Source organism: Scyliorhinus torazame, chromosome 19 (genome assembly GCF_047496885.1).
Source record: "Scyliorhinus torazame isolate Kashiwa2021f chromosome 19, sScyTor2.1, whole genome shotgun sequence".
NCBI classification, from domain to species: Eukaryota; Metazoa; Chordata; class Chondrichthyes; order Carcharhiniformes; family Scyliorhinidae; genus Scyliorhinus; species Scyliorhinus torazame.
In genome coordinates this window covers 56,310,324-56,322,596 of record NC_092725.1, presented here as the reverse complement: position 1 = coordinate 56,322,596, position 12,273 = coordinate 56,310,324, and the positions used below count along the sequence as shown (strand labels likewise).

At 48.3% G+C, this 12,273-nt stretch overlaps 1 protein-coding gene across 22 annotated transcripts in view; it reads right to left on the bottom strand.

Moving 5' to 3' along the window:
- nrcama (neuronal cell adhesion molecule a) overlaps positions 1-12,273 on the bottom strand; it is a 529,817-nt gene that overhangs the window by 464,704 nt on the left and 52,840 nt on the right. For 17 of the 22 annotated variants that reach the window (XM_072484330.1, XM_072484333.1, XM_072484335.1 and 14 more), the window contains one exon: positions 592-670. The exons of the other annotated variants lie outside the window; for them this stretch is intronic. The gene's annotated coding sequence lies outside the window, so the exon portion shown is untranslated. The remainder of the gene's footprint in view (positions 1-591; positions 671-12,273) is intronic. 22 annotated transcript variants of the gene reach the window in all.

The window sequence follows — 12,273 nt, the reverse complement described above, 5'->3', positions numbered from 1 at the left end:
CAGGTTTTAAGGAGTTTCTTAAAAAAGGCACGACGGAGAGGTGTAGGGAAGGAATTCCGGAACCAAGGGCCAAGACTGCTGAAGGAATGAGGGATGCACAGATGATCAGAATTGGAGAAACTGTCGCAGGCCTGGAGATGGTTAATGCGATAGGGACACCATGGATGGATTTGAACGGAAGGACCAGTAGACAAAGGGGGGGGGGTCAGAGATAATGGTGATGGTGGTGGTTTCATGACAGGTTTGCATTGTTGGCCGTACAGGGATCAAACCCGCGACCTTGGTGTTAATTAGCGCCACGCTCTAACCATCTGAGCTAACCGGCCATGTTATGAATGCAGTGGCGATGGATGAATGAAATTCGGTGCAAGTTAAGGTAGGGACAGAGTTTTCAATGATTTTTTATGGGGGCAAAAGGGCACAATGCTGCCCAGGAGAACATTGGAATAGTTTTTAAAATCGGAAGAAATAAAAGATCAGCATTGATAATGTCGACATAGCCACTGATTCCCCAAAATGGAGAGCCACGATTTAAACCGTCAACAGCAGGACCACAAAAGGTGTGCTTCGCCAGTACTTTGAAAAACTCACCAGAACTCAGCAACTCTCCTGTTCTGTGTATGTCTGAATCTGGTAGGCCGAGGACATGTCTGATGCACTTTCACTTCCTCTAAACAAACAAACAAGGATGGTCATCAATCACAGCCTTCAACTCCATGGTAACAGGACTCAATGCATCACATTCAAAAAGTGCTGACAAAGTCTTGCCCAATACAAAGTCCAAATCCATGCACAATGATCAATGGTGGATTTCCAAACTCACTCATACACAAAGACATTGGGGAGCTAGGCTCCCCTCCCCTACACACAAATTCAGCTTCCCAGTCAGATTTACTTTCTATTGTCAGCAATTAGGAAGGTTGGAACATTTTCACTCAAATAGGGAGAGAGTTATCTACAAATAAAAAAGCCAGGGCAGCCTACTGAAGCGAGCACGATCATTGGATTAAACAAATTGAGGCACATAGTGACAGAGTGGACACTCGAGGCTGAGATCACTCATAAACAAGAATTAGACAGGCTTGTTAGGCCTCATGCACTTTTACCAATAATTCTTGGGTTCCTCCTTCCGAATTAGTAAAGCAGAAGAATATAAATAGAGAGGAAAAGGGGATAGACAAAATTGACGACCAGTCTTCTCAGATCAATTTGACTTGTATGCTACAGTAACATCAAGAATTCAGCTATAAAATCCAAATGTCATAGATGCACCATTTTCTCTCTGATAATCTGATCAGTGTCCAACACATACTGTGTGCTGGAAGAAACCGGACTAAATCACCGCTTAACACTCATTGCTTAAAGACTGTACATTGAGAGACAGAACCCAACAACATAAGAGTAGGGTAGTCAGTCTTCCAGGAATGGCCTGGAGAGACTAGACTGCTGGACACTGCCTCAAGCAGGCGAGCAGACAGACAGAAGGGTATTTTTAAAATAAATTCTGAATTTGCTTTGAACAATTTTGTTTATCAGTTATAAAAAAAATATTGAACATGGGGGCGAAAAGGGCAGCCTGACTGGGCGGGGCAATTAGAGGCAGCAGGGTACATGACAACACCGCCAGGAATATGTCCCACTGCACTTGGCAGCCCTCACAGAGATGCTGAGACTGCGGAAATATTTTCCTCGCTCTTTGGCCCGCTTTCCGCTCTGTACATGGAAGGCGACCTTGATTCAAGGAATGCAACTTTCAAGCACCATTTTTACTCTTCCCCAACTACAGTCGCCATGAACAACACAACAGGAATTGGCAAACGTTCTAACCCAGCGAGAATGAAAGAGAACGGAACAGTAGGAGATGATATTAATTTTTTTTGAAAGTCATCTGACTGAAGGGGTGGGGGGGGGGGGGGGGGGTGAATTCACATCAGGTCCGTCAACACTTGGAAGGAGGAGAAAAATGAATATTTTAAGCAGTCCCTTCTTCAGAGCTGTAAACAGTTCCACAGTGCTTGTTCTCCTTTGGCAGTTCCAATGAAGAAGCCCCACTCGGTGTCTGGCAGAGCAGCTCAAAAGCATTGACAGATCCAGGACCCTGGATTCATCATGTAAGTTAGAAATATACATGAAATGAGTCCGCTCCTTCGCTTCTCAGAGCGGAGACGCAAAGCAGCCCAGTGTTTGGCTGCAACAGATTGATGGGAACGTTCCCCAAGGTGGAACAGACTAAAGGAATGGCTCATGACAGAGTACGAGGGAGTGAAGTGCTGCCACCTTTCAGATGCAATGTTAAACTGAGGTCTCGTCTGCCCCCTCAGTTGGGCATTGATGAGCCCGTGGCACTAATTCGATGAAGAGCAGTGGAGTTCTCCCTGGTGTATTGGACAATATTTCTCCCTCAACCAAAGATTGGCATGTTGCTGTTGGTGGGAGCTTACAGTATGCAAATTAGTTCCCACATCTCCTGCATCACAACAGTAACTATACTTCAATTGTACTTCCTTGTTGCAAAGCATTCTGTGATTGTGGAAAAGGCAGTAAGTGGCCGTACCTGAAAATATTGTTGGAATGGTAGTGGTGGGTGCGGGGGGGGGGGAGAGAGAGAGAGAGAGAGAGAGAGAGAGAGAGAGGGGGGAGAGCGAGAGAGAGAGAGAGAGAGAGAGAGAGAGATCTTTGGAGAGTGCATGATCCACTTAAAGACAGTCTGTCCCTTTTAAATGGAAATGGGACTGAATCGCGCGTTGGTGTTGCTGAACGTTGTTGCTGCGATTCTGAACAAGGAAACTAAAAGAAACAAGAGAATGCTGGAAAAGGCACAGGCAGCATCGGTAGGGAGAGAGAGAGCAGAGTTAATGTTCGAGTCTGTTTGACTTTTTATCAGTACTAACTCTTCACTGTACTAAAGAGGAGGAAAATCTGTTAGATACTATACTATAGCTGGAAGAGAGGGCAGAGAGAAGGCTGTGAGGTTCACACATGTGGTGCTGGAGGCCTTAGTGGTGGAGGTGGACAGGAAGAGATGGATATTGTTTCTCCTAGAGTGTTGGGTGGGGGGGGGGGAGGGGGGGTGCGGATGACAGGAGGCTCTGAAGAACCATTACCCAAAGACAATGGGAGATGATGGCCAGGGAGGTTCATTCCTGGAATCTGAGCCGGAGGACCAAGCAGCGATGCCACAAGAAATTTAATGACCTCACGTGAATGGTCAAGATCAACGAATGCACCTTCAGACACATTTCCTACCCCTCAATGTACCATACTCCCATTAGCATTCCCTAGCATTCGGGACTCAGGCTTAGCAGCCAGATATTCCACGTCACTCCCGCAAATATTCCAATGATGCCATCCTCTCATCCAGCTCCTGATCACATTGCAAACCCGGAGGAGCTGCAACTGCAAATCCCGTTACCTGTGGCAGCCTGTGTGGACAGGTCACCATGCCCTTCAAATCTTTCAAACACATAACCAATCAGGACGGCACAGGTGCCAGAACATCTCACGTGCCCTACCCATCCATCCTGCCAATCATCCTTGCCAATCAAACCTAACAAATGTAGAGTCCTGTGGCTGCCTTTGGGTTGTTGGGCCATGGATTGTTCCAAACAGGGCTTAGATCTGTGATTTTACAGCCCTTCCTACTGATCTTGCATGTGGAGAGAGTCCACACAAATGGAGAAAGCATGTTCCATTCGGTGTTCTGACTGAGGCCTTACATTAGTAATGTCAACAGAATGAACATAAACACTGCTGGTGCAATGAGCCCTGAGGTTTTATAGCTACAATTGTTTAATGCTAAAAACTTGGGTGACGGATTAAACAAGTTGGCAATTTGTATTGGCGATAAACTCTTTCCCAGCAGCATTCAGATCAACAGCTGAGACCCAGTTTCAAGCTGAGCATCTAATGTTTGCACATATCCTGGAGCAAACTTGTGCCAAGGCTTCGGCAATATACAACGCATTGTCCTCACAATAGTGCCCAGATGGCACTGCCAGGGTGACACGATGGCAGCACCAAAGTGCTCAGAGTGCCAGGGTACAACACTACCCTGGTCACCCAACCACCCAGGGGGTTTCTAATGAGCCTAATGGACCATGTAACGATGCAGATCTGGATCTTGCCCAGTGAGGGCGAGATCCAGATCGTGCTGGGCAGAGGGAGTTGGGTGATTCACAATCGGCCCGGCGCTGAGCCCGATTTGGGCTTCTCCCGGGATTCACCCGGTACGCTCGCTGAATCGGGTCCCTGGTTTGAGATAGTATTGATTGTCATGTGGAGTATTAATGGAAGTCAAGAGTCTGTAAACGAAGTTGTAAACAAAGTTAAAAAAGCAAAAGGCCAATGTGTAACCAACTTGACCATCCAGTCCCCCGCACAATAACACTCTTCTACCGACCACAGTTCACAATCATCCAATCTTGTCCAATCACTGGTCACTGGAAATGTGCGCTCAAGATGAGCAGTATTATGTTTCTACCTGAAATTATGTCCTCGCTTCGTAAGAGCTCAACAGCAGCTTGGATTGAGATCGGTTGGCACATGATCCAAACCCCAATACCTGGGGACCATGCACTTGCCAAGAGAACCACCTAACTGCGGTGGCTCAGAGTCTCAAGAGCATAAAAAGGCCACCTTCACAAACCTGCCAGCTCAACTCAGGGCACAACTGTAGAACTGTTGTTCAGTTGGTTGCTAGCCTTCCATTACTGTGTTAGAGGATATTACTCTCTGTGCCACTGGATTCTTCTGACACCAACCTAATGGATGTTCAATTAAACAGAACAATGAGATGAATAACGGCAATGAAAATAAAATTTGCATTTATATAGTGTTTTTCACAGCCACCAGACATCTCAAAGCACTGCACAGCCAATGAAGCACCTGTGAAGTATAGCCACTATTCTAATGTGGGAAACCCAACAAATATTGAATGGCTCCCAATTCTCTCAAATATATGGCCTCCTAATGCCAGGAATCGTGTTGCAACATCTCCTGGGGAACTAGGGTAGCGTTGAGGCTGCACAATTCCACTGGTCAATGAATGAAATGAGAAGAAACCTCTGGGCTCATATCATTGTTTTAGTGAAATGGAAGAGCCAGCAAACGGAGCCTCGGAATGCAGTCCTCACAAAGACAAGTCCTGCCCCAGCTTGACAAAATCCACAACTGCCTCTTTACAAAGATATACGGGAAGCTCCACTCCCCACAACCCCCCCCCCCCCCCCCACCCCAACCCCCCCCCCCCCACCCCAACGCCCCCCCCCCCCCCCCAACAGCGCACCAATCAATCTGGATGATGTTACCAACCATCGACAAGACAGATGCTGTCGCATTCGGGCCAACAGAATGAGGAGCACCAGCAGAGAATCATAGAATCTCTACAGTGCAGAAGGAGGCCATTCGACCCATCGAGTCTGCAAGACCCTCTGAAAGATCATTCTATCTAGGCCCACTACCTCGCCTGATCCACGTAACCCCATCTAACCTGTACATCCGTGGACACTGAGGGTTAATTTATCATGGCCAATCTACCTAACCTACACATTTGGACTGTGGGAGGGAACCCATGCAGATATAGGGAGAAAGTGCAAACTCCACACAGTCACCCAAGGCCGGAATTGAACCCAGGTCCCTGGCATTGAGTAGCAGTGCTAACCGTGTAGCCAAGAAAGACCTACAAGAAAATCAGCATGCACTGCTAATGGAACAAGGTAAGTTGCTGCAAAAGACAACACGAATTTAAGAGTATCTTCTGGAAGAATCAAATCAGTAATTGTACAGCCAAATGTATTCACACAGGAGGATCTATTTGTAAAAATATTACATTCTCATTATGACACTTTATTAAAACACAAACCACTTCACAGACATTGTCCAGTGGCTTACAAACACGACCACGCCAGCCAAATCCAATCCCCTATTCCTGCCCTACCCCTACAACCTCACCTTAATGGGCAATTTAGCGTGGCAAATCCACCGAACTTGCGCATCTTTGAACTGTGGGAGGAAACCGGAATGCCCGGAGGAAACCCACGCAGACGTGCAAATGCCACACAGTCACCCAATGTCGGAATCAAACTCCGATCCCTGGTGTTGTGGGGCAGTGATGTTAACCACTGTGCACCAAAATAAAAACTCCTTTGCATTGCCCTGCCTGATGAAAGAGCACTGCACCACCTCTGGTGCAAACAAGACCTTTTTAGACGTGGGGATCACAGGTAAGGTCTGCAGCAGAATCACACACCTGAGCACCGAGGAACAGCCACCCAGCATCCCTGGTGAAGTTGCTGAGAAGTGGAGGCTGACGTCCATCGACTGAATGTCTGTTTGTTGAATGCTGGTCGCCAAGGAGAATTCTCCAAACTCTGTAGGGCCAGCCTCGAGGCCACATCATGGTCCATCAAAACAATTTGCAATGATATTGTCTGTCTATCGCAACCTTCGGATGTTCCAAAGCACCTTTCAGCCATTGGAAGTACTTTTAAAGAGCGCTGTAATGTCGGAAACATGGCAGAAAATATGTGCACAGGAATTTAATAATAACCAAATCATCTCAATTCCGTGATGCTAGTTATAGGAAATGTGTTTTTATTCGTTCATGGGATATGCTTGTCACGAAGAGGGCCAGCATTTATTGTCCATCCCCAATTGCCCTCAGAAAGTGGCGGCCAGGCGTATTCTTGAACCCACGGTCCGTGTGGTGTAGGTACTCCCACAGTGCTGTCACGGAGGAAGTTTAATTCCGGGTGATCTGCCCAGTTTTACTCCTTAGCCATTGGTTTACAAGGCAGTTAAGAGTCAATCCCTTTGCTGTGGGTCTGAAGCCACACGCAGGCCAGGCCAAGCAAGCTTGGCAGATTTGCTTTTCTGAGGAGCATTAGTGAACTAGACGCGTTCCTTATGACAATCCAGTAGTTTCACCATCATTATTAGAGACTTTGGGCGGGATTCTCCCCTACCCGGCGGAGCGGGGGGTCCCGGCGGGACGGAGAGGCGTGAACCACTCCGGCGTCGGGCCACCCCAAAGGTGTGGAATCTTCCGCACCTTCAGGGGCTAGGCCCGCCCCGGAGTGATTTGCGCCCCGCCGGTCGGCGGGAAAGGGGCTTGGCACCATGCCAACCGGCGGCGAAGAACCTCCATCGGCCGGCGCGAGTTGGCGCATGCGCGGGAGAGCCAGCGTGTGCTGGCATTATTCCCGCGCATGGGCAGAGAGCTTCGTTTCCGCACCGGGAATGGTGAACCGCTACAGCCTCCAGGGCAGAAGGATAGAGTGCCCCCATGGCACAGGCCCGCCCGCGGATCGGTGGGCCCCGATCGTGGGCCAGGCCACTGTGGGGGCACCTCATGGGGTCAGATCCCCCCGCGCGCCCCCAAGAACCCCGGAGCCCGCCCACGCCGCCAGGTCCCACCGGTAAGGGATTTACGCCGGCGGGACTGGCAAAAGACGGGCGGGACTTCGGCCCATCACGGGCCGGAGAATTCGGGCAGCCCCGGCGCCCACTGAGTCGCACTGGACCCCGCCATTCTCAGAGGCGGGTGCCGCGACTCACGGCCGGCAGATTTTTGGGGGGCCGGAGAATTAGGAGGACGGCGGGGGCAGGATTCACACCGACCCTCGGCGATTCTCTGACCCGGCGGGGGTCGGAGAATCCCACCCAAGCTTCTTACTTCACATTTATTCCTTAAATTCTGCCTGCTGCCATGGGTGGTATTTGCACCCATGTCTCCGGATCGTTCATTCAGGCCGCCGGCTGACTCTTCCAGTAACATACTACTCTACTGTACTCTACGCTACTCTACTGCCCCCATTGCATATTAACCAGGACACCAGGGAAAACAGCCATGTTCTCCATTGAATAGTGACGTGGGATATTTCATATTCATCCGAGAGAACAGATGTTGATTAAATATCTCCTCTGAAAGGTGGCCAAAGCATTAATTACGCTCATCTCAGCCTCTTGATATTTTGATTCAGAATTTATCTATCATTTGTATTTTTAACTTGCCCCTCCTCCATTCCTTGTTGCATCACTTGTGCAGTCACAAATATCGGAAAAGAAACGTTGAAGGTTTTCACCCAATCAATCCATCACAGCAGGTTACTCACCTTCAACTAAACGGGGGAAAAAATGGATTCTCTCAACACAAAAAGGAGCAGGGAATGGTCCCAACAAATGATCACTGGTGAACGCACACATTGGCTGGAATTCTCCGGTCGTTCACAGGCGGGATTCTGTGGTCCCACCGGCAGCGCACCCCCCCGCCCGTGGGTTTCCCCGCGGCGTGGAGGAGGGGGGTGGGTGGCTTCAAAGGAAATTCCCATTGACAGCAGCGGGGACAGAGAATCCCGCGGCTGAGAAACACGTGGACGGGAGGCCGGAGAATCCCATCCAATGTGTATTTCTGCAACAGCAACAAAAACGTTCAAAATTATCAATAACCGTACTCAAATTTACCATCGCCTTATTTAAAATGCTTATAGATCAGGGAAAAATGACCCAGGTGAACAAGGAACCATTGAAATTAAAACTCTTTTTCAGAATCAGAATGTCGCAGTGGCCAAGAGGGCCATTCGGTCCATTGCACCTCTGCTGTCTCTCGGAATGGGCTCTCCCCTTCTTCAAAAATTCTCCTCTCCCCCTCACACCCTTCTAAACCTTTGTTCAAATACTTATTCATATCCCTTTGATGGATTCTACTACACTGCCCGTTGTGGAATGTCATTGTGTCCTCACAACCTCGATGAACCTTTTTCCCATCACCCTCTGTTCTTTTACCAATAACCTAAACTTTATGCCATCTAGTTATAAACACTCAACAACCAATTTCCTGTTTACCTTATCAGAAACCATGCAGTTTTGAACATCTCTTTCAAATCTTCTGCCAATTTCTTTTTGTATTCATTTACGGATATGTGTCGTGTTGTTCACCCAAGGGTAACACGGACTGCAACACGATGCAGTTAAATGATAAAGCATACACCAAACGTAGGCGTTGGTTCAATAAGATTTATTGAACTTCAGTAATGAAGCACACAGCTGCCTGTGGATTGACTCTCTACTACTCTAAGTAAACTAACATTAACTATCTAGACCAGGCTAGCTCTGATCCACGTGTAGAAGGTGTTGAATGATTTGTACACCCTGACTGTCACTACAGTTGTCATCAGTGGAAAGAGGCAGAGTGCTGATGCCTCGTGTGTTTTATAGTTGGAAGCCCCCCTCTGGTGTTCTGTCTGGTGATTGGTTGTGTTCTGTTCTGTATGTTGATTGGCTCACCTGGGTGTCTGTCACTGCCTGCTTTTACCTCATGATGCAGGGTGCATATTATGACAATATGGATGTCATTGGTTAGGCCAGCATTTATTGCCCATCATTAGTTGGCCTTCAGAAGCTGGTGGTGAGTTGCCTTCTTGAACCGTTGCAGTCCCTGAGGTGGAGCTACACCCACTGTGCTGTTAGGAAGGGAATTCCAGGATGTTGCCCTAGCAACAGTGATGGAACAGCGATATATTTCCCAAGTCAGGGTGGTGAGTGACTTGGAGGAGAATCACAAGGTGGTGGGGTTCTCAGGTATCTGCTGCTCTTTGTCCTTCTAGATGGCAGTGGTCATGGGTTTGTAAGATGCTGTCTAAGGAGCCTTGGTGAGTTACTGCAATGCATATTGTAGATGGTACACATGGCTGCCACTATTCGTCAGTGGTGGCGGAAGTGAATGTTGTTGAAGGGAACAAATCAAGCGGGCTGCTTTGTCCTGGATAGTGTCGAGCTGCTTGAGTGTTGTTGGAGCTGCACTCATCCAGGCAAGTGGAGAGTATTCCATTACATTCCTGACTTGTGCCTTGTAGATGGTTGACAGACTTAAGGGGGGTCAGGTGGTGAGTGACTCCCATAGTATTCCTAGCCTTTGACCTGCCCTGGTAGTCACAATATTAATGTGGCTAGTCCAGTTCAGTTTCTGATCAATGGTAACCCCCAGGATGTTGATTGTGGGGGATTTAACGATGGTAATGCCATTGAATGTCATGGGGCGATGGTTAGATCCTCTCGTTTAGGAGAGGGCCATTTCCTGGCACTTGTGTGGCAAGAATGTAACTTGCCTCCCTAAGCCTGAATATTGTCCAGGTCTAGCTGCATTTGGACATGGGCTTCTTCATTATCTGAGGAGTCACAAATGGTGCTGAACATTGTGCAGTCATCCGCAAACATCCCCACTTCTGACCTTATGATGGAAGGGAGGTCATAAGCCGGTGAAGGTGGTTGGGCCTAGGACACTACCCTGTGGAACTCCTGCAGTTATTTCCTGGAGCTGAGATTATTCACCTCCAACCACCACAACCATCTTCATTTGTGCCAGGTATGACTCCAAGCAGTGAAAAGTTTCCCCACTGATTCCCATAGACCAGTTTAGCTAGGGCTCCTTGATGCCATATTCGGTCAAATGCTGCCTTGATGTCAAGAGCAGTCAGCTCGTTGGTCGATGTTTGAACCAAGGCAGTAATGAGGTTAGGAGCTGTGTTGTAGCTTCACCATTTTCGGTATGCCTGATGTTGCTCCTGGCTCCTCTTCATTAAAACAGGGTTGATCCCCTGGCTTGGTGGTAATGGTAGAGTGGGGGAATATGCCGGGCCCTGAGGTTGCAGATTGTGGCTGAGTACAATTCTGCTGCTGCTGATGGCTCACCGCGCCTCATGGATACCCAGTCTGGAGTTGCTCAATCTGTTGGACGTCTATCCCATTTAGCACGGTGGTATTGCCACACAACTCGATGGAGGGTATCCTCAATGTGAAGACGGGACTTTGTCTCCACAAGGACTGTGCGGTGGTCACACTGATAGCTACTATCATGGCCAGATGCATCTGCAGCAGGCAGATAGTAGCTATCAGTGTGATGCCGATAGTAGCGTCTGGGACATTGGCTGTAAGGTATGATTCTGTGAGTATGACTATGTTGCTTAACTAGACTGTGAGACAGCTCTCCCAATTTTGGCACAAGCCCCCAGATGTTAGTAAGGAGGACTTTCCATGGTCGACAGGGCTGGGTTTGCCCTTGTCGTTTCCGGTGCCTGGTTTGATGCCGGGTGGTCTGTCCGGTTTCATTCCTTTTTTGTGTTTTTATAGCGTTGAATACAGCGGAGTGGCTTGCTAAGCCATTTCGGAGGGCATTTAAGAGTCAGCCACATTGCTGTGGGTCTAGAGTCACATGTAGGACATTAGTGAACCATACGTGTTTTTATGACAATCGACAATGGTTTCATGGTCATCATTAGACTTTTCATTCCAGATATTTTATTGAGTTTAAATTCCATTACCTACCATGGTGGGATTTGAACCCGGGTCCCCAGATCATTACCCTGGGTCTCTGGATTAATAGTCCAGCGACAATACCACTATGCCACTGCCTCCCCCGATATATTTTATCACCCCTTTCATCCTGGCTACTGTCCTGGATTAATTACTTCCAAAGCCTCTCCTTGATAAACTGGCTACAATGTTCTAACTCCAGTTTACCGGATCCTCTTTCACTACTCCATTTGTCCTGTGTCTGTTTACTCCACTTCACAGAGTTGAAAATTTACCATATTATTACACCCTCTGGAAGCTGCTAGCTCCTGTATAGAATGATGTGCAATCAAGCCTGTGCTCCTCCAGGTTAAGGTTAATGCAGAACTCATATTCACAGAATGAGAACTTGCAGCTAACTTTGCCGTGGCCAACCTTCTCCCCCTTGCCCCATCACCATTTCCCTTCCTCACTGAATGTGTGGGCAGTTGCTAGGCAACAGTTGCACAGGTAGGGTGTAATGAAGCATCACAATCACTTATAGAGATTACTTTCTCCCAGCAAATGTCTGTGCTTCACGTTAATGTGCCAGAGAGAAATTGAGTCGCGTTTTCACAAGTGCTCTCCCAATCGGCAACTTTGGCAGATGATCACCCTGGAGAAAGAGCTTAGCCTTCCTTTTTAATGCCAATGAGACAAGTGGTCTGGGGCAGCACAGGCGCAGTGAAGGCATTGAGGATGGGAGATTTGCAAGAAGAATGATTGAAAGTCAACTTATCGGGCAGGATTCTCTGACCTCCCCACCTGGCGACCGGAAATTCCCGCCCGAGGTCAATGGACCTTTACATGGTCCGCGTCCCACCCATGGCGGTCTTGCGGTGGGCAGGGCGGAGGAATCCTGCCCATCCTTTGTTCAAGATGCCATCAGAATACCTTCTCCAAGCAGCCTTCATGTATACGGAGAGTGAAGGAAGTGTATCAGAGTAC